Here is a 7,698-nt window from a genome sequence, read left to right as displayed (position 1 = left end):
AGCTTGCCTACCACCTTAGAGTCAAAGGGAGTCAACCAAGGTAAGTGTAATTCTGCTACTATTGCAGAAAATATTTTAGCATAGAGTTCTCCGATTTGGTATCAGATGTTCTGTTTTGTAAGCAAGACATGTTGACCTCAAGCCTCCAGTCTTTGGTTTGAAAATATTTTAAGCAACTGGCAGTACCTTATATTCACATCTGGCATATAAATTTGTGGTGTAAGTTGTTGGATTTTTAGTTTGGGTCTGGAGTGTTAATAACAGATACCTACTGTCCCTATCTAAAAGCAAGTTTCAGGGATTTTCCTGGAAATTACTGGAACATTCTAGACCCCGAACGGAGGCTTGCAGGTTCTCTGGTTCCATGTCATGCCGGCTGTGTCTGGGTACATGCAACCCGGACACACAGATGTTCCTAACACATTCTCTGATATCCTCAGAATGCCCGCACCCCACTGCTAAAGCTTTTACTTATTTTATTTATTGAAGTGCAGTCGACACAGACTGTTACATTCGTTTCAGGTGCATGACATAGTGATTCTACTTCTCTATACTGTACGCTCTGTTCTCTACCAGTGTAGCTACCATCTGCTACTACACAAAGCTCTTACAATACCATTGACTATATTCCTTATATTGTAGCTTTTATCCTTGTGACTTACTCTTTTCATAAATGGAAGCTTGTACCTCCCACTTCCTTTCCTCCTTTTTGTCCACCCCCCCATCTTCCTCTCCTCTGGTAACCATCACTTTGTTCTCGGTATTTATGGATCTGTTTCTGCTTTTACGTTTGTTTGTTCCCTTGTTTGTTTTGCTTTTGTTTTCTTAGATTCCACATATAAATGAAATCATATGGTATTTTCTTTTTCTGTCTGACTTATTTCACTTAGCATAATACCCTCTAGCTCCATCCACATCACTGTGAATGGCAAGATCTCATTCTTCTTTATGGCTGAGTAATATTCCATTGTATACGTGCACTGCATCTTCTTTACCCATGCATCTATGGATGGACATTTAGGTTGTCTCCATATCTTGGTTATTGTAAATAATGCTTTACTTTTTTTTTTCCAGGACTTTATTTATTTATTTGAGAGACACAGATTGAGAGAGAGAGAGAGAGCATGAACATGGGAAGGGCAAGGGGAGAGGGAGAAACAGACTCCCTGCTGAGCAGGGAGCCTGATTTGCAGCTCGATCCCAGGTCCCTGAGATCATGACCTGAGCTAAAGGCAGATGCTTAACTGATTGAGCCACCCAGGTACCCTAATTTACTTTTGCTTTTGACTTTTGCAGAATAATGCCTTAGGTCTTTGCACATATTCCTTTTTCTTTCAAGGTATGTTTTCCCTTCCACTTTACAACTGTTTAACTAAACTTTCACTGGCCCCACCATGCTCTGAATGATTCCCCTAGCTCCCCTCTTTTCCTTGTTCACTCCTGACTTTCTTCTGAGCTCCTAAGACTTCCTGTGACACACAGTCAGAGATTCAAGGCATGGCACCCTCATTGGGTACTTGTTTCTTCTCAACAAGACTCTGATAGCCCAGACCAAGACCCATTTCCTTTGTTGTTCCCACATGAAGCACCTAACTTGACATATAATAATAGTTGCTGAACCACTGTTTGGTAAGTGAGTAAGTGAATTAATGGAGAACCGAGAATATTTACCACTTGTCCTTAGCTAGAGTTTTGATGAACCCTGGCTAGTCCTTTGATTATTTGGGGATTACAAACCAATGCAGACTGGTACAGGGAAGAGAGGACCGCAGAGAGCTTCTCACATATAGATCCATGCCTTTTGAGACCAGAGCCACCAGAAACCCATGACTACTCGGCACTTGCAGTGGGGCAAGTCCAAACTGAAATGTGCTGTCAGTGAAAAATACACATGGGATGTCAAAGACTTTATATATATAAATATATATATATATTTATAATAAGGTAAAATATCTTGCTACTACTTAACAACATTGATTATATTTTGGGTAGATGAGATTAAATAAAATACATAATTAAAATGAATTTCACTCTTTAAAGCTTTTTTAATGTAGCGACAAAATATTTTAAAATTGCATATGCGGTTCACATTTGTGCCTCACGTTAAATTCTTCCTGGGCAGTCCCGGTCTGGAGAACAGATCTGCTCCGAGAAATAGTTGCTGTGCCCTTCCATCTTGGCAGCTCTTCAAGATAATATTGTCCCGTTACCAGACCCCACGTTTTCACTCTGTCTTTAGAAAATATAGTCCCCAGACCATTTCCTTGCTGGGGCACTAACCAGCTCCTTGAGACATTGTCTGTCCTGCAACAGCGTTAGATTGCTTCCTACGACCTGTGAGATCAAAGGAGATGGCGAAGAGCGCGGCACCTTTGTGACCCTTGTAACAAAATCTTGTCTTTGTTTTTAACAGCAGAGAAGAACAGAAACCGAGTGCCGAATTATTTGTATTGGAGTTTGCCCATGTTATGTGATTTAGGGAAGGCGGAGAGGAAGCAATGGAGAGAAGATTTCCTTTACTGAATTATATTTTGCTTAGGCCAGGGCTAACACTGCATTCTCTTGACACACACTTTCTGCAGGCCTTTGCTCTTTCCCCATCGAAGATGTTTTCAGAGCTGTGTGTTTGGAAACGTCCTGCTCATTCCTCAAATCCGATTCAAATAACATGTTTACCAAACCCGCCTGCTTGGGTTTCCCGATATAGATTTTTATTGGCACATGAATTATACCACTTAACAAACAAATAGTACTTTTAATTTATCTGTCTAGATTTCTCTCCCCACTAGGGCAGAGAGCTCTCACCATTTTTGTATATCCCCTGCGTGTTACCCTCTCACATAGCCCGGTGTGTGAGAGATGTAGAGTAAGTGTTTGTGGAATAAATGAAAGGGTGAATGCACGAGTTAATCTATTGTCTGAGATGGATACTGATTGGTAAAAGAAGTGGACGACAAGGCTGGTTTTTTCAGATACCACTTGCCCAATCTACTTGCAAAGGAAGAGCAGAATGTACATTTCATTTCCATTTGTATAAGGACCACAATTAGAATAACAAACAAGAGGCTCTTTCTGTATCCAACTGAAATTCCTGAGGCTGCCAAATCTGTCATAAAGCACTGTGTCGAAATGTCCTAATGAGCTCCTAGATATGCCACATGTGGTATAACCTACCCTAGGCTTTGTGGCTTCCAAAGGGCATTTCCCTATAGGTCCCAAATGCTACCTGGTATCAAGCCAGGGGACAGTTGGAATATAAGCGATGTGGCTAGGAGTGCACTTCTGTAAGGTCAGGTCCAGCTGAGGGCCTTCTACTAGTTTCTTATGATCCACATATGTCCTAGGCTATAAAAGCCTGGACAATCTGGCTGGGCTGTGAGTGACAAAAACTAACATAGCGAAGAAAAAGTTCATGTTTCCTTCTGAATTTAGAAATCACTGGATTTTCATGTCCTCCTTGTATTTACCCAGTAGTAGGATTTGAATGACACCTGAAAAATGTCATATAACCCATGGTTTCCTTTTTCATTTTTCTTGCATGGGTGCAGTGAGAGTTTTCCAGATGGCTCCATGGATAGCACGATAAGACGGGCAGGTGCATCCCGCTGTCGCCCTACTCTGGGCCGTAAGAGCTGAGAGCCAGGCCAGAGCCCAGAGGCGCCCACCCATTTCTAAGGGTTTTGCATTTGTTTCTTTGCATATGAGCTTCTGTTACCCTCCCGCCACGTTTGTGGATGGTGAATTCCAGACTAATAGAAAATTTTCTTTGTGATAGAAGTTCTTATCAAGTTTATGCATGTTCCTCTAATACCAAGAAAAACAGATGGAGCTGAAAAAGTCCCTACTAAGGAATAAAGGACATCCGGCTGCAGCGGGGCAATGTAGTGAAGGGAGGCATAGAAATTTCCCTAAGGTTTATTGATGTATAAACTACACAGGCCCAGAAAGCATTAGGAGAAGAATGTCATTTTAAAACAATTCAGGAAGAGCCTTGCTTTGTGCCATTTCTTACGATTACAGCCTGGGAACCTGGAACAAGATATCAGAATTTAATACTTGAGCTAGTTTATGAAAAGCACTAAGCAGCAGGTTTCTTGCTTTAACCTTTTTAATATTCTGGAATTAATTGTCCAGGCCATCTCACCTTTCCAGGTTAATGAGGTAGCTAACAGGCCACAATAGAAAATGACTGCCCAATCAAATTATGACAATGAAAAAAAAAAAAAAGAAAAGAAAGAAAGAAAGGAAAAGAAAAAAACAAAACCAAAAACCCAAATGGGAAGGTCTGAAGTTAGAGGCTTTTATTGTCTTTCAAAGAATGTACAGCAGCATTACCATTCTGTTGTCTGCTTGTGATGGATTGCAAAAAGAATCAGAAAAGGCACAACATGAATCTGCTCTCAGGACAATGATTGTAATCAAAATAGGAAATGGTACAAATGCAAGCCATTCTCCTTGCAGTTTAAAGATTATAAATCCCTTATTCATCTGTTATGATCCAGGGCCTACTTGTGATTTTTATAGTTCTTCACATGCGCAGAATTTTAAAACTGTAATGTACAGGGGCTACAGCTGTTCTCCTTCCGCTGTGCATGTTTAATCCCCGCTTGGAGCGTGGTCCCCTGGTCTCCCCTCCCTCAGCCCATCTGTAGCCTGAGTCCGCTGCCAACGCCTCCACGCACGGGAGAAATCCAGCTCACCGCAGTCTTATCCTCCCCAGGTGATGAAAACACAGCACCTACTCTTCCCAGGGGCCCTGGAAAAAAGTAGGGGCACTTGCCAAAGGTTTTGCTCTTTTTTTCCCCCCCCTGGGAGGGAGGAGAATGGAAACTTGTTATTTATGCAATTTAAAAGGGAAGCAAGACAGGCAGAAGGTTTGGACCCAGGAGACCTGGAGTTTTGTCTACCACATGCCTCTTTCCAGGAGGATGACGTTCATGCTCTTTGGTTTTCTCATCCCCCAAATAACAAAAATACATAACAGAAATACGTATTGCAAGGGGCCGTGTTGAAGATCAAAAGAGCTAGTGTGTGTGAAGTTGCTTTGGAAACTTTTCCCACGTTGGGAAGCCAGTTCCGGGGTATGTGTGTGTGTGTGTGTGTGTGCGCGCTCACATGCTGGGATTCCCCACAACAAAAAATGCTCCAGAAACGGGCCAGATGTCCTACAATTTAACTCAGTTCTGACACTCTCTACCCAGACATAACAGCAGATTCTCCTGGTTAAGGGCTCGGTGCTCCAAGACTGCCGTCCCTCCCACCCTTCAGAGGCCAGCCACAAGCTCAGGTTTGTTACTCGCACTTCTCACCCACTGACTATGAATCGTTGGTTCCCAGCACCCCCTCTCAGGTGTGTGATTAATTTGCTAGAGAGGCTAGAACACAGAACTCAAAGAAATATCCTACTTCCTAAATTACTGATTTGTTATAAAAGGATATTAAGTCAGGAATAGCCAGATAGAGGAGAGGCGTAGAGCAAGGTATGGCCAAAGGGTTCAAACCTTCCGTGCCTTTTTTAGGCACACCACTCGCCCCAAATCTCCCCATGTTTTTCAACCTGGAAGTCTCTGAGTCCCGGCCTTTTGGATTTTTAGGAGGCTTTATTACATAGGCATGACTGATTGAAATCATTGGTGGTTGGCAACTGTTCCGACCTTTACCATTTACCCCACCCCATGGGTCAAGGGGTGGGACTGTGCGTTCTCACCCTCAGATACCAGGGTTGGCTCCAGGGGCCCCCAGGCTCCATCCTTAAGCGCTTTGCAAAAGTCACCTCATTAACATAACAAGTGATAACTTTATCTCTCTTTGGGGTCAGTTAAGTACTGTGGGAGGAGGCAAATAAATAAAGAAAATGTATATTTTAAATGACCAAATATATATTTCTTATAAATGACCTACTGCAAATGTAAAATGTCATCAGTATTGGTATCTGACAGCGAGGTAAGAAAGCCTAATGGGAGATAATAGCCCTAGTGATTTGTGGCCCTGTAGATGTAGTACATTGAGTGTTTTGAGCTAGATCTTTCCTGCTTATGAAAGATGGTTAACAGTGAATGAAATCCCTTGGGAGACCCAGTTCGAGTACACTGGGGAAACACTAGTGTAAGAAAAGTTATTTCTTTAGCTGTGTCTGAGGGACTATGGAGGCGCTGCCCCCTCCGAGGTACTCAGCTAATACCCTGAAAGAATTTTGTTTGTTGGGTCTTTTGCTCTCACATACATTTTTTTATCTTTTATTTATTTATTTTTTTTGAATTAAAATTCTTCTGAGAGGCACTCCCCGGGCAGTCTGGCGTGCCCATGGCCCCCTGGTCTCCTGAAGTCGCCTCCGCATAGCAGGGTCTCCCCCTGCTATGACAGCATTGCAGCACTGGCACGCTGGGCCATTGGTGGTGAGACCATTCTAAAAGGGTCTCCAATCCATTTTCCAGGAGTAAGGGAAGACAGAGTTGGGGCACACCTAGCAAATGGTGTGCAAATGGTTATTTTAATGATGTGTAGAAACGAAAATGGCAGCTTCGCCAATTTGAAAATTTACCCACATGGATTGGCGTTGTTGGACGCATAGAGTTATGGTGACGATTTGCAAGGTCAGGAAGTTGACAGTCTTTTGAAACCAGTAGAAGAAAGAATGAAAGAACTGGGTAAGGACCATACTGAGGAGGTGTAGAGATTACCACCTGTAGTTTAAGGAGGGCCTCGACAGGTATTGGCTCACTACTGATGGTCTCCTGGCATCGATGAAGTTGTGTATGATGAAGACTCCCCTTATAAGATCATCAAAATTCTACACTCGAAGCAGTTTGGAGATGTTCATCCAGTGGAGTGTGATTCACATAGGCCATCCCAAGCAGTAGGAAAGACTATGTATGGTGGCTAAGATACACTGACTCCAGGTGGTGGAGGTAAGGGGCATATTATGTGAAATAGTCAAACCGAAACCAAAGATGGTCACTATGGTAGAGATTGACACAATGGTGATTGACGGATGTAAGGAACACCTGTGAAAACCATGTAGCCACCCCTTAGACAATCTTAAGGGAGACTGCTCTCAGGTTTTAATAGAAGATTGTATTCTAGTACCAAAGAGGTACACCAAAGAAGGCAGAGAGTTTGATTATGTGGATTAATGATCTGACAGCCGTTCTGATCTCCGCATCTCCAGAAGATTTCATATGGGAGTTGCTCAGACGGACTCTTGACCTCTTCATGAAAGAGGTCTGTTTCTTCTGAAACAGGATGGGAAATATTTTCCAGAGTGTCAATCTGACAGAAGCCCTGGCATTCTATGGTGAACAGCTTGGGTGCCTGTATTGTCCTGTGGAATTCTCAAAGGAGATAGTCTGAATTCCTTCATACTGGCAACTGTGGAGATTTTACACTATTTGGAAGAAAGCAAAGCCTTGAAGACCAATATCCCCTAATCATGTGTGCTGCAAACACCCTTCCTGATCTCTGCATGCTGTACATGACATCCAAATGAGTCAGGAGATTCACTGTGAATTCCTTCAAGTTTTCTTTCTTTTTAAAAATTATTATATTCAATGAAGAAAAGGACAAATGGGAAATAAATATTTTGATGAACTAGTGTGTTATTTTTTTTTTTGAAGGTCAGCTGAAGGATGATTGGGCTCCACAGTAAAGACTGCTAAATGCACTGAATCCCTATAATGTGATTTTTCTTACTTTTTTTTC

At 42.4% G+C, this 7,698-nt stretch overlaps 1 pseudogene; it reads left to right on the top strand.

The window, feature by feature from the left end:
- Positions 1 to 6,551: 6,551 nt before the first annotated feature.
- On the top strand, positions 6,552 to 7,410 carry LOC116601012 (annotated as a pseudogene).
- The last annotated feature ends 288 nt before the right edge of the window (positions 7,411 to 7,698 follow it).

Source organism: Mustela erminea, chromosome 1, assembly GCF_009829155.1.
Source record: "Mustela erminea isolate mMusErm1 chromosome 1, mMusErm1.Pri, whole genome shotgun sequence".
Taxonomy (NCBI): domain Eukaryota; kingdom Metazoa; phylum Chordata; class Mammalia; order Carnivora; family Mustelidae; genus Mustela; species Mustela erminea.
This window is presented reverse-complemented; position numbering and strand designations above follow the sequence as displayed.